This window comes from Spea bombifrons, chromosome 2 (assembly GCF_027358695.1).
Source record: "Spea bombifrons isolate aSpeBom1 chromosome 2, aSpeBom1.2.pri, whole genome shotgun sequence".
NCBI classification, from domain to species: Eukaryota; Metazoa; Chordata; class Amphibia; order Anura; family Pelobatidae; genus Spea; species Spea bombifrons.
In genome coordinates this window covers 107,386,130-107,399,294 of record NC_071088.1, presented here as the reverse complement: position 1 = coordinate 107,399,294, position 13,165 = coordinate 107,386,130, and the positions used below count along the sequence as shown (strand labels likewise).

The 13,165-nt window shown below is 42.4% G+C and overlaps 1 protein-coding gene across 2 annotated transcripts in view; it reads left to right on the top strand.

Annotated features, from left to right (window-relative positions):
- ELF1 (E74 like ETS transcription factor 1) overlaps positions 1-13,165 on the top strand; it is a 69,048-nt gene that overhangs the window by 9,365 nt on the left and 46,518 nt on the right. The window contains exon 1 of one of the 2 annotated variants that reach the window (XM_053455462.1): positions 12,126-12,295. The exons of the other annotated variant lie outside the window; for it this stretch is intronic. The gene's annotated coding sequence lies outside the window, so the exon portion shown is untranslated. Of the gene's footprint in view, positions 1-12,125; positions 12,296-13,165 lie in introns of those variants that run through there. 2 annotated transcript variants of the gene reach the window in all.

The following is a 13,165-nucleotide window of genomic DNA, read 5'->3' as shown; positions in this document are numbered from 1 at the left end:
GGTAGCTTACAGTGACCTTTTGACTAGCTCACTCAAGCAGCAGGCAAGTCATCTTGTCCCATATTTTGACTCGCTCCACTAGAGCTATGTCGGGGTCTAGGTTTGAGAAGTCGACCTCATCTCCTCAATATATATGTGTAAGGCAGCTTCCCGGTGTTCCTTCGATACATTTGTCCAGCATTACTTACTAGACATCTTCTCCTCCTCTGTGGTATTTTTTCTGGCGCAGAATGCACCAGTCATTGGCCTCTTAAGTATTCCCCGCCCATTTGGTTATCTTGCTATATCCCATGTGTACTGCCACTATATGCCAGGAAAAATAGGAATTTTACTCACCGTAAATTCTCTTTTCCTTAATATAGTGGCAGTACAGGTTTCCCTCCCTCATGTTGTCTACCATTAAAGATATTTTTCAAGCATGTTGGTATTCTTGGTACTTACTGGCTGTGTTTGGCCCGGTGTGGTCTTATGGGTAAGGAAGAGGAGGAGTTAAGGAAGGGGAGGGTTTTAACTTTGTATTTCAGATCCTTGTCCCTAAGGAAGAGCAACACCCATGTGTACTGCCACTATATTAAGGAAAAGAGAATTTACGGTGAGTAAAATTCCTATTTTTGTTTTTATTTCCATTTATTTGCCAGCTTGCCACTCTGCCCCCTGATATGCCTTATTCCAGACAGGACGATCCAGGCTATTCAAACCGAATACTCAGGGCAGTCCCCCTTTAAATAAAACACAAAAACCACAAGTGAGAGTCTAGTGAGCTGCAAGTGATTAAATAAAAAACGTGTTACAAACACCATAGTAAAAAAATGGTATTAAAAAAAATAGCAATGAGCTATTGAATTCTTCAATACGAGAGCAGACGCAATGTATGCGTATCAGGAAAAGCTTTACCGAACCGGCAATGTAAGAGACTGTTCCGGTCATCTTTCATCCGTCTCTCCTCAACGAAAAAACTAGTGTGCAAAGCGGCAGAGAAGAAAACTGTTCCGATACTCGTTTGGCGTTTCTCTCCTCATAGAAGGACGCCGTGTAGTTTCCGGGTTCTCGTATCTGACGTGTTCACCCAGACGGAATCTCTAAGGATCCAAACAAGTGCAGCATTACGCGTTTCGCCAATTGTATCCGCTTCATCAGGTGCGTGCATCTGCTCTCGTAAGCACAACCACTTTACGTTTATCGATATTGAAGAATTTGATAGCTCATTGCTGTTTGTCCTCTACTACTTATTAAATCTGTATTACTCCTTTTTAAGAGGGGTTGTCCTTTGGCGTTTATTTTATTTTTATATATTTGGATTTATTTATCTTTTCTGGCTACAAGTTGCGCTATGTATGGCTTCTTTTGTTTTCCATGTACATGATTTACATTCTATTTGGAGGAAGAACCGTGGAGATATATATTATATTTTTTATGCCGTTAAAGCACATACCTCAAGATGCTGTACCCCAGTGCTGCTGCTTGAGAACGAGAGGCACAGGCGCTGCATGCTGGAGGTTGTGCTGGTTTGCAACAGATCTCCACAATGTAAATGATATGGTTACAAGGGTTACAATGTCATCAACCAGTCCATAAAGTAAGTTTTACACTGAAGAGCTTAATTGCTCAATAGGGCGATCACCTATCGTCCCCAGACACGTTGCCCTAGGGCTAGTCAGTCAAGATGAGACTATATGAATTTCTCGCACGCCTGGTGATTTATTCTTTGGATGCTGCGATAAGCACTGAGCCCAGCCATATTGTGTCAACTGTAACAGTACGGTAGGCCAGCATGCGGACTAAAGGGGAAAACTCAGGGATTAAAAAGAGCCGGCCCCAGAAACAGCGTACACTACTATGCAATTCATGGATAACCAAAATTTCTAAGGAGAAAAGTGAGAGCAAGAGTGACATTCCTGTGCAGACAACGGAGAGAAAGGAACCCATGCCTTTCCCACCCTGTTTTGAACTTCCTAACGGGCACGTTGTACTAAAGCTGAACAAGGGTTTTGCCTACTCTAGAACATCAAAGGGCAAGAAGAGACCAGTATCTGGACTTGATCAGCAAAACGGCAAGAAAAAAAGGAAGAACACTGTGTCTCAAAAGGGTAGCAAACCCCGTAACAGCAAGTTTAAGAAAACCGAGAAGAAAGAAGAGGCATGTGAGAAGATGAAAAAGGTCTCAGTGGGGAAGAGAGATGCCGAGGAAGCTGGTTTATCGTTTCAGAATAGCGAAACGGCCCAAGCTGTCTATCCTAGGGTTAAAGCGGAGGCACCAACTTCCCTTGCGAGACTACAATTCCTTCAGAAACTTGGAACTGGAGGCTATGGAAAGGTCCTGTTGGCAGCAGACGTTAGCAAACAGAAATGGGCTGTTAAAATGGTAAAGAAGAGACACCTTGAAGAACAGGACAAAGAAGCTTTTCTAATTGAAAGCAAAGTACTGCAAATCGCAGCAGGAAGCCCTTTTCTTGTCCGCGGTCATTTCTTCTTTGAGACGCGTAACCATCTCGTCTACATTATGGATTACTTCTGCGGAGGGACTTTGCTGACCTTCCTTGAAGAGAATGGGACTCTTGACAGCCACGTTGCATCCTTGACAGCAGCAGAGATTGCCTGCGGACTACAATATCTCCATCGTCATGGCATTGTGCATCGGGACCTTAAACTTGAAAATATCCTTCTGGACAGTGGCGGCCGTGTCAAAATAGCAGATTTTGGACTTTCTGTCATAGGCATGTTTGGGAACAAGAAAATAACTGGACGTGCTGGGACAGAGGGATATATGGCTCCCGAGATGATCCTGGGAGGAGGTTATGACTCTGCTATCGACTGGTGGGCTTTTGGTGTTATATTATACGAAATGATTGTTGGAGAACACCCATTTCATAACGGTGATGATATTCATGTGCTAGACAAAGCAGTCGTGTATAATAAGCCGAATCTCCCATCCTGGCTGAGCACAGACGAACAAGACATATTAACACAATTTCTGTCTAAAAATCCATCTGCTCGGCACAGGGCGGCAGCCAATATCAGATGCCACCCCTACTTCAAAGCAATTGAAAGACTTATTTCAATGGTTTCTCATTTGCTATCCGGTTCCACCGACCACCCTGCCTTCCATCTGGTGAAAGGGTTTATGGTCTAATAGCATTTTATTCAGATGTTAATCTGATCAATAAATAGATATAAGGCAAAAATGTTTCTGTGTCATTGCTTGAAAAGCTGGAAGTTATAACATGTAATGCCCTGCTTTGCAAATCTACCCCAGGCAAGGTTTAATACTTCAATAAGAATAGCAATTCTCTCACAAACTCTAGGCCCATTTCAGAAAACCCCTGGTTTCCTTGGGACCTGGATAATAAGGTAAGGCACAGTCCTGCAGAAGTCAGATTAGGTCTGTGTGGTTTGTTAGTATATTTTTGAAATATCCCCCGTTTGTTCTTGATATGAGTTATTTGTATAATGATGTCTCTAATAGCATAAGGTCCTTTCCCAACTGGCATACCTGAAATATACTTCAGCTTCAGAGTCCCCGTTCAGAGCTGGCAATCTTAAATGCTAAAAATAGTAATTTCCAAGACTGCTGCACGCGCATGGTAAAGTTTGTAGCTTTTTAAACAAATACACCAACCAACCAACTCAAATGACCAAAAAATTGCTAGAACAAATCTTCCAGTGTGAAGAGATAAAACATACTATTGTGAGATGAAAGTGCAAGGGTCATGAGGGCAACAGCATGTTGAGCAGAGGCAGGCCGTACCATGCATTCATACTGGAGGCTAGACATCAAATGAAGTGCAAGTCTAGTTAGGGCCCTCCTCCATTTTCAGCAATTTACACCCAAATTAACCCAGTCACAACCAGAAACTTGTGAGCTGTTGGTCTTTTCATTAATTAGACATTAGAAACGGAAGACACTTCAACTACCAAATCTACTTTATAGCATATGATAGCTGTGTTGTCTTTTTGTTGTGTGCTCCTTGCATAATGCATGGGGCTGTCGTGTTGGCCCCAGCAGCAGAAGGACCCGACACCTGCCTGCCAACCCTGTGACGTCAAGCAGGGAAGAGGGCATGAAGGTGTTAAAGGGGGGATAACAAACAACACAGAGTGCCAGAGTAGCCGAGGCACTTCACGACACTGTTAATCAGTCTGGTCCTATAACTCCTGCCTGATATTTTAATACGTCCTGTTTTGTTATTATGGTACGTCAATGATTCTGGGGTAATTGTATACCCCGTGTTATTACAAATGTACAGATACCAAACTCCCCCTATGCTTCTATCAGGATGGTCCATTGTTATTTCTTAGGCCCTGCTAAACCCTCACCAGTTTTGTTTCCTGTCATTCCAGAGGTCACACTGTAACCATACACTTCATGTTATGATTCTATGGTGGAAACGTAACCGTATTTCCGATATCATGTAAGGTTTTATGGCACCCAGGATAGGACATCTGGTATCCTTTTAAAGATGCTCTGCTTGGATGCTTTTTATGTTCGACTAACTTTTATGGAGAGGCCAGGTTTCCAGATAACGTTTACGGCATGATCTTGCCTACCAAAAAAAACTAAGTTTCCCCTTCTTCATGCTAGATGCCTTGTTAACCCTGAAACATGAGCATTTTGCATGGCTGGAGGGATTCTGCAGAATTCCCCCAAATGCATTTGCCCCTTTAGCCACCCCAGCTATTTTCCATGAAGGAGATATTATTCTTGTTTTGTATAGCACCATCATATTCTGCAGTGCTGTACAATGTACCAGACACTACAAGTAGTATATAACGTCCAGAAACAAGAGGTAAGGAGAGCCCTGCTCAGATGAGCTTACAATGTAGAGGTGTGCTTAGCTGAACACATCTCCTTGCACCCAGCAGTCTTGCCACCAGTTAGCTCCAGTGCTGGGGTATTTTGGTCCTTAGGACTTTGTAAGAATGTAAGCGTGTGTGTATGAGAAGCTTGGAGGGGCTTCTACCATAAATCTAGTGTAGCATTTGTTTTGATACACCCTTGGGTGATATGTAAGGGTGCCACCTAAAATTGCTTTTTACATTGCTGTTTAGGAAGTTTTGAGGTTAATTTTGTATTGAGCTTCTGTGCTTATGCCAAATACTACATGAAAAGTCACCAGTCAAAAAGAACATGGGAGCATACGGATGTATATACGTGGAGATACATACGGTATATTACACGCATAATTAGCAGCGAAAGCATTTACTGTGCAGACTTGCATTGACTACTGTACAGGCTCTCCTGGCAGACAGTCTTGGTGCCAAGTCTATGGCGAGCTGCAGGGGTCAGGAAAATGCAGCAGAAGCATAACTCAGATTAGTTGAGCCACAGACCTAAATAAACTGCTTAAGAACCCGGCAGTGCTTTAAGAAACTTGTGGATTTCCTCTGAATCGCTGCTTTCAATCTGAGGGTTACTAATTGTGCCCCCAATTCATCGTGCAATCCATATCCACTGATGACTTGCCCACCGCCTCGGACAATTATCCTTCATATCATATCACAAGTTAATGCCCTTCAAAAATATAGCAGTTTTCTGAAAGTTAGTTTTCCTAGTATTAGTATTTCCTATCTGTGAGTTTGAAGTGCTGTAGTGTATTGTTTTTGTTTTAATCCAGCACTGATCAACCTTGATGCAGGGGAGAAAATAAAATATCTATGCTGGCTTTATGCCTAATTGACTTGTCTATTTACAGAGTGAGAATAGATACAAGGTATCGCACTGGTATTAAACACATTTTATTCAGGGGATTTATAAAATAACACACTATCATATTTGATTAGATACACTATGTATCCAATCCAAATATTTTCTTTAGTGTAGCTTGTGTATGCAGCATGCAGGGCTTTTTTTTTTATTGTCGGGACTTTAGCACCTTTGCTACAGGTGAAATCAGTAACCTGTTGTTAGGGGATCATGCAAAAAAAAAAACCTTTTCACAAGTCTCTACGCTGAATACAAAATCATCTGATGATTGCTAAATGTGCCCTAGTGCCCCCATACTTCATTACTTCTATCTGTGTTTTGTGTACAAATAACAAATACAATGCCTACCTCAGGGCCCAAGAATCATGGCTCCTAAAATGTTATTGCCCATTTCCCAACATTAATAAATAAGTAGTTAAAGAAAATTGTAGAACCTTAAAAGGCATACAAGTATGACTGGAGACTGGACCCAAATTCAAGAAAGAAAATCCATCTTTACAGAAGCAGAATGCTGAATACGCACATTAAAGATGGAAATCGTCCTCGCTCCCAAATTGCACCTGACGTGTTTTGTCCAAATGCTGGACCAAAAATACCACCACCAATTTTGGCAAAGGCTGGTGGTAAAATTTAGTACATGGAAAGGGCTCGCATACTGACATTTGAAATACCCTGGGGTGTCTAGTTTTCAAGAATATATGGTTTGATGGGCTAAGTTGAATTAGCCGGCTTCAAATTTGGCCCTATTCCAAATGCGCATTTTACCTCCCAAACAACCCAACAAACCCATGCATGGGGGGTATCACTGTTGGCTGGAGATGGTGCTGAACACATATTGGGGTCTTGTTGAAAATGATGTATACCAGGAGTTGTACATCCAAACCTGAATTACAATTTATGTGATAAAAAACCCACAAAATTAAATTACTAGCAGAAAGTTTACAAAGGGTGGTGGTAGAATTAGTGCATGGAAAGGGTTAAAATACCAGCATTTGAAATACCTTGGGGTGTCTAATCTTCAAAAATATATGGTTTGACGGGGTAAATTGCATTGGCCAGCTTCAGATACCCGAAATAGCACATGGGGCAAAATGACCAGATTTGGGGAAAAAAATGGTTTTGAAACAGCAAAAACTTATTGCCCTTTTGTGCAGAAAAAGAAAAAAAAAAAAAAATTGGGTAGTTTTAAACTTAGGACAAATAGTGGAATCTATTTAGCAGGTTTTTTCATTAGTTGGGTTTTTTTTGATGTGTAAAAGATTTTTCAAATAAAAGAGTGTTTTTTTTTTTTATTGTATTACATTTTTCATATTCTTTTTATATAGCAAATTAGATATGATCAAAAAACAGTATCTGAAGAAAGCCGTTCTTGTCCTGGAAAAACATGGGTGAGGAGAAAACTACAGCTAAACACGAGCACCACTAAAGTGTTAAAACACGAAGGGTACAAAAAATAAAAAACCAGCCTGGTCCATTAGGGGTTAAAAAAACAATCCTAAGAGCAAGGGGCAGTTGCACTCACACCGCACCAATAAAGCAACGACTACACAATGAATTACATGAGGATAAGGGAATGAACGAATGAATGCCATAGTGGATGTTCTACATCTTCGCTATACTACTGGGATCCTATTGAACATTCTTGCCTATTCCTACACCGGCTACATATGCATCCTTTCAATGTATTCCGCCATCCAGTTGGAAACAAAATAACGTAGAGCACTAGATGGACTCGATGCCACTGTGTATGCTGGGAACGTAGGCAAATACTTTAGAAGTGACACTTTTTAAACCGAATGGTCTATGGTTATGTGTAGGTTCTACTTAAAATAGAACTAATCTACTTAAAATTTAAATATCCAGTAGACCTCCCGTTGTGCCAGGAGCCGCCTTAGGTCTCCACCTCTTTACGGTCTAGTAACCAATTTGAGCCCCTGGTGCTGAAAGCCATTAACCCCTTCACTATCCATCCAAAAAATGTCTGCCAATCAGGGGTGTGGTACTCTCTGCACATCTACAATACAAATGTTCTCTAGTCCTAGCCTGTAGGGGGCGACTGGTGAGTGTCCCACGTATTGTGCATTACAATTTAAACTGGTTTGTAAATAAATCACTGATGAGGTATTATAATTGATATATTTTGTATATTTTGTAATGTTTACCTGTTACAGTAACCGAAATGTTTTGAAATGCACATATGTGAACAGGAAATAGAAATAATATGACTGTATTTCTAATTGCCGATAGTAGAAAGCTTTCAGATCCTTCTTTTTGCCAAAATTACTTGGGGACAGACACGTTTCCCAGCATGTTTAGTATTTTACCATAAACTTTAGTCGTACTGTGCTGGCTGCAATGTATGTCCGCCTACATGGCTCCTCCGTATTCACGCTTACCCCAAAGTACAACTATTTCAACTAAAATGATTTAAAAAAAGTTATTAAAAAAACCTCCTGGACTATATGTTTTGCAGCATTCTGGATGGGGTTCGGTATTGTCACTGTTAACATTAATGTTTTTGTGCTCTGTAATCTGTATATTAGATTAAGGCTGTGATGTTAATTTGCATAAAATATCTTTGTTGCAAATCCAGCCAAACCTACAACTTTAAGAGCCTTTTTCCCTTCTAGTGGAATCATTCGGATGTGCTGCTGCTGTATTGCTATCGAGGCTGTTTAAATAATTCAGGAGAGTTCTACAAATATTTTATCTTTCTATCTTCAAAGGCAAAAGAATGACTTAAGAATGGAGCGTTTCATTCCCCTGAATGTCTGCCGGTGTGAGGCGAGGCTCTGACATTCACATTCTGAGTGTCAGAGGTGACCGTGATATATAGATTGTGTGCTTCTCTACGGACCGTATAGGCTGGGCCTGGGGTGCACACAATACGGCAGATCGCTGTCTTGGGCAATCGGGCCAAGCTTAATGGGCCTGTTAAAATCCCATTGACATCCGAGACATGGGGTGCCGGCATATGGAATCACATCCCATGATGCGGCTGGGGGTGCTGCCGTGGGTGAAGCACCAAAGGTAAATTATAACTGTGCATTCCAACACATAATATAATGGCAACTTTTTTCCCATAAATGCAAAAAAAATCCCCCACAAAACTTCAAAAGGATGGGGAAAGAGACAAATGCATGCCGGGCGTTTATGTGCCAGCTGGCTCACGATTGTTTGTTCTTTGTTGTAATACTTTTGAGTTGTAGTCCCTGATCACGAGACCTGCGTAGATAAGCACGCGTTGTATGTCCTTTTACCACACAGTCATTTTAACATGAGTGGGGATGGTTTGCAATTCTTTAGGACCCCAGCTCTTGAATGTATGAACATATTCCTCAGATTTCAAAGAACCTTTCCTTTCTCTCTCACACGCACGCACTCTCTCTCTCGCACGCGCACTCTCTCTCTCGCACGCGCACTCTCTCTCTCGCACGCACACTCTCTCTCTCGCACGCACACTCTCTCTCTCGCACGCACACTCTCTCTCTCGCACGCACACTCTCTCTCTCGCACGCACACTCTCTCTCTCGCACGCACACTCTCTCTCTCACACTCTCTCTCGCACGCACGCACACTCTCTCTCGCACGCACGCACGCACACTCTCTCTCGCACGCACGCACGCACACTCTCTCTCGCACGCACGCACACTCTCTCTCGCACGCACGCACACTCTCTCTCGCACGCACGCACACTCTCTCTCGCACGCACGCACACTCTCTCTCTCTCGCACGCATGCGCACACACACACACACACTCTCTCTCTCACAGTCTGCAGACAGGCCAGCACATCACCCTGTATAATAATCCCTTGTAAGTAACCTCTGTAATGAGCTACACTTGATCTCATACACGGCTAAGCTTTTTGGAGAGCGGCCTCATTGCTTTTATGTTATCGATAGTTCTGTGTGAATAATAAAAATAATAATTTCATTATCTCTCCCTATTGATGTTTCATATTCTTCCTTTCACATAAATGATCTATTCTCTCTATTCCGTTCCTTGCCCATCTTCTTTTTCCCTGTGGTTTCCAGCAGGCCTGGAGCTTGTCTTTGGTTACATGTCTGATGAACAATCCTGAATTATTAGTATTTATTAATAACCACATGTATATGAAGCACTTGCTACTACAGCATTCATTTTGCCTGGGGCTGTTTCAATGCTTCTCTGTCGGTATACTCGGTGGCAGTAGCTTCTGCTTTTGGTGCTGTCCCTTTAATAGCGTATAGGAGCTCCCCCGGCCCCTGCTATCTGCACTGCACGCTAGTTTGTTTGCCTGGGTGGGGAAATAAAGCTCTTTTTATCAGCAAGCAGTTGCCTGCGCGCCTGTAACTTCTTCTCCATTTTGCTGCCAGACAGTTTTTATGTGTACCCCGGTAAACCCCTATTTCTTTCAACTTTAATTCTAAATTGGAACCCAGGCATCATTTTACACTTTCTTCTCTGATTTTCTACGAGCTATCTCTGACATGTTAACAGGATTCATTGAAGATACGGTTTTGTATTTAAAAAGATATATTGTTTCTGACCCCAAGCTCTGTTCTGATGACGGTGTGTGTGACAGATTTCCAGGGTTCTAATTTAAGCATGGGTCAGGGTTTGCTTTGTATCCTGGGGAAGGCACTGGGAGGAAACTCTTGGCTCGTCCCCAGTGGATGTTCATGCACATTAACACACACATATATTTGCTTTCACCTGGGCTGTGCTCTTTAAGTGATGATGTGCTTGGAAGTGAAATGTAAAATGAAACTTATACCATTTTAGTGCAACAAAACCTATTAATATTGTTACATTGGCACTTTCTACTAAAGGGCGAGATATTTGATACAATTGTGAATGTATGAAAGCACATTGGCCGTTTTCACATGTTGCTGAATAGCACATGTAAAGCACTGTACTTGCCGCCTGTAACGTAATAAATGACTCCATTGTGTGATGTCTGGCTGTGTACTCTGTGCTTGCTCTGCCACGGGGAGGCAGAAACGTACATCTAGGGTTGTTGGTTTCTTTGTGCAGAGGGAACATGCTTGGTGTAGGAAATGTATGTTGTGAGGGTATGTTGTGTAATTCTGTTAAACTTATTTTATTTTTTCTTAGGCTGAGTTTTTGGTTTTCTCCTGTTATTATGCTTAACAATGTATTCTGATCTGACTTAGTTCTTTCATTCATCCTTCAATCTGTATTTGTGGTGTGAAGGAGGGCTCAGAAACGGCAATGCTGCTAGTATCAATTGCATGCGAGAGTTGCTTGTATGGAAGACATCCGTCCACTCAGGTGAGTGTGTGTGTGTGCGCATGGTGTGTGTGTGTTTGGAAATGTGTGCAGGTTTCCCCATCAACCTGTTTGACTTGTGCTGTCACTGCAATGTAAAATCCCTAAAGCAAAAGGCTAGTGAATTGTATTTTGCAGTACAAAATGACTCCTAGTTCACCTTCTAACATCATTGGCACTCTATAAATGACCCGCTATTGCTGCTTTGTGAGAGTTTAGTCTTTTAGCTCCTATACAGAATGGCCATTCTGTATAAGATATGGCGCCATATATACCCAGTGTCTTGGCATGACTTGTGCTATCCATGCTCTGTAGTAGCCCTGGGGTGGGAAGGCGTCAACATGAGCCATTTTATTCCGTGACACGCATACGTTTTGCGTGCTACTGTCCGGCACATTTCCGCAACGTGACGTGTATGTGGGATCTGAAAAAATGGCTCATATCCTCATCTTAGAGGCACTTCCACTGTGGCACCTAAATGTCCATCTGCTTCACCCAATCTCTTTGTTGCTTGAGACATTGTGGGGCATGAAATGTCACATTATGTGATGAATTGTCATGTGACCCTCCGAAACCATTACCCACCATCAGCTAAACGCATTGCAGAAGATGTATTCAGCTGAATGTGATACACGCGCCTCCAGTCAGCTCCGGTGTGGACTTAGGGAAAGCTCTACCCCGGCCCTTGTATGGAAAGTGCTCCCCTCAGTTTCAATGAGACTTCTTTCCTACCACTCATAGGCTGCTTCAAACCGCTAATCGGTGGCAAAAATAATTGCACTTTGGAGGAGGAGGAGGGCAGTTGCTGCAGCAGGGCTGCCTCTTCTGTCTCAGGTAAGTGCTATTTCCCCCCTATTAGAACAATGCATATTAAAGTCCCTGTGAGCCAATAAGGCCCAAATGGTTGGCCTGTCCCTTTAAGCAGCTGCCTGTTATGATGGGATTAAGACTGTTAATGGAGCGGCCATTCTCGAATGACAGTCCTGTCATGTTACGCGGTGTTCTCGGTTGACGTGCACTTTGCTCTGTGCGTGGTTAAGGTGGGGCAGGGCGTTCCTATCCCCGTCCTGCACTGAGTGTGTGTGTGTTGTGTTACCTGTACATTTGCATGTTTGACCTAACAGGATAATTGGGTCCCAAGCAACCTGGGCGTTCCCTTCCTCGCAAGCAGCTCTGTTTCGTGTGTGACTCACACAGCGCAGGCATAGACACCACTTCCCCATATCTGTCGTAGCCATTTTAAAACACTGCTGGCTTTAAAGAATATTCCTGGTGATCTCTGACAGGTTGGGCCCCTTCAAGGATGATCTGGAGAAACCAAGGTAAAGATGTGCACTTTCTTGTACTTTACAAGCAAAGCTGTCAGCAGCCCCCAGCCATGAGGATTACGTATGATGTGTTACTGCATGCGCCAGGGAGGGTTTTTTCTGCCTGTGAATTGGTTGGTGTTCTTTCTGAAGACATACAGTGTAGTTTTCAAACATAATGTAGGACAGTTTTGTAGAGCGTGCAGGTGATGCTATATTATATCTGAAATTCCATTCTACAGTACATGCCTGAAATGTAATGAAAAATATACTTTTGTATGTTCCTTAAGACATACTTGCAGTTAGATTTTTTTTTTCTACAAATGCATAGAGCTCTCCTGTCTATACTTTTTAATACATATCATCCTCCTCGCGGCTCCAGTCCTGAACCAACTTATGAGATCTTATGAGATCTCCCCGGCACATGGACATTTGGTCCTCCCATTGAATTCAATGGGAGTTCTTCTTGCCGGTGACTATTGGGAATCACATGGAGGGGACTCTGGAAGTGCAGCTTTCTCAGCAAATAAGTGTATTTCCCCCCCCCCCATTTATGTTGTAGGAGCTTTTTTGAGGCAGTAGGCTATGCTTTCAAGATGCATTATAAAGAGAATATATGTAATGATCCCTTAAATATGTATGTATGTATGTTTACGCATTGTCCCCATACTAAAACCTCAATCGCAAAACAATTTCACTTTTGTTTTTCAGTGGATCTAATGACTTTCCCCGATTATTTTATTTTCATGCCAACTTTTCACCACTCTTGGTAACTCCCTGGTGGTTGCAAAAGTGTACGTCGATGGTGGTCCTTAAAACAGGCTTTTAGTCATGAATACTCTTACATATTAGATAATTTAATACACGATACCCCTACCACCTTAC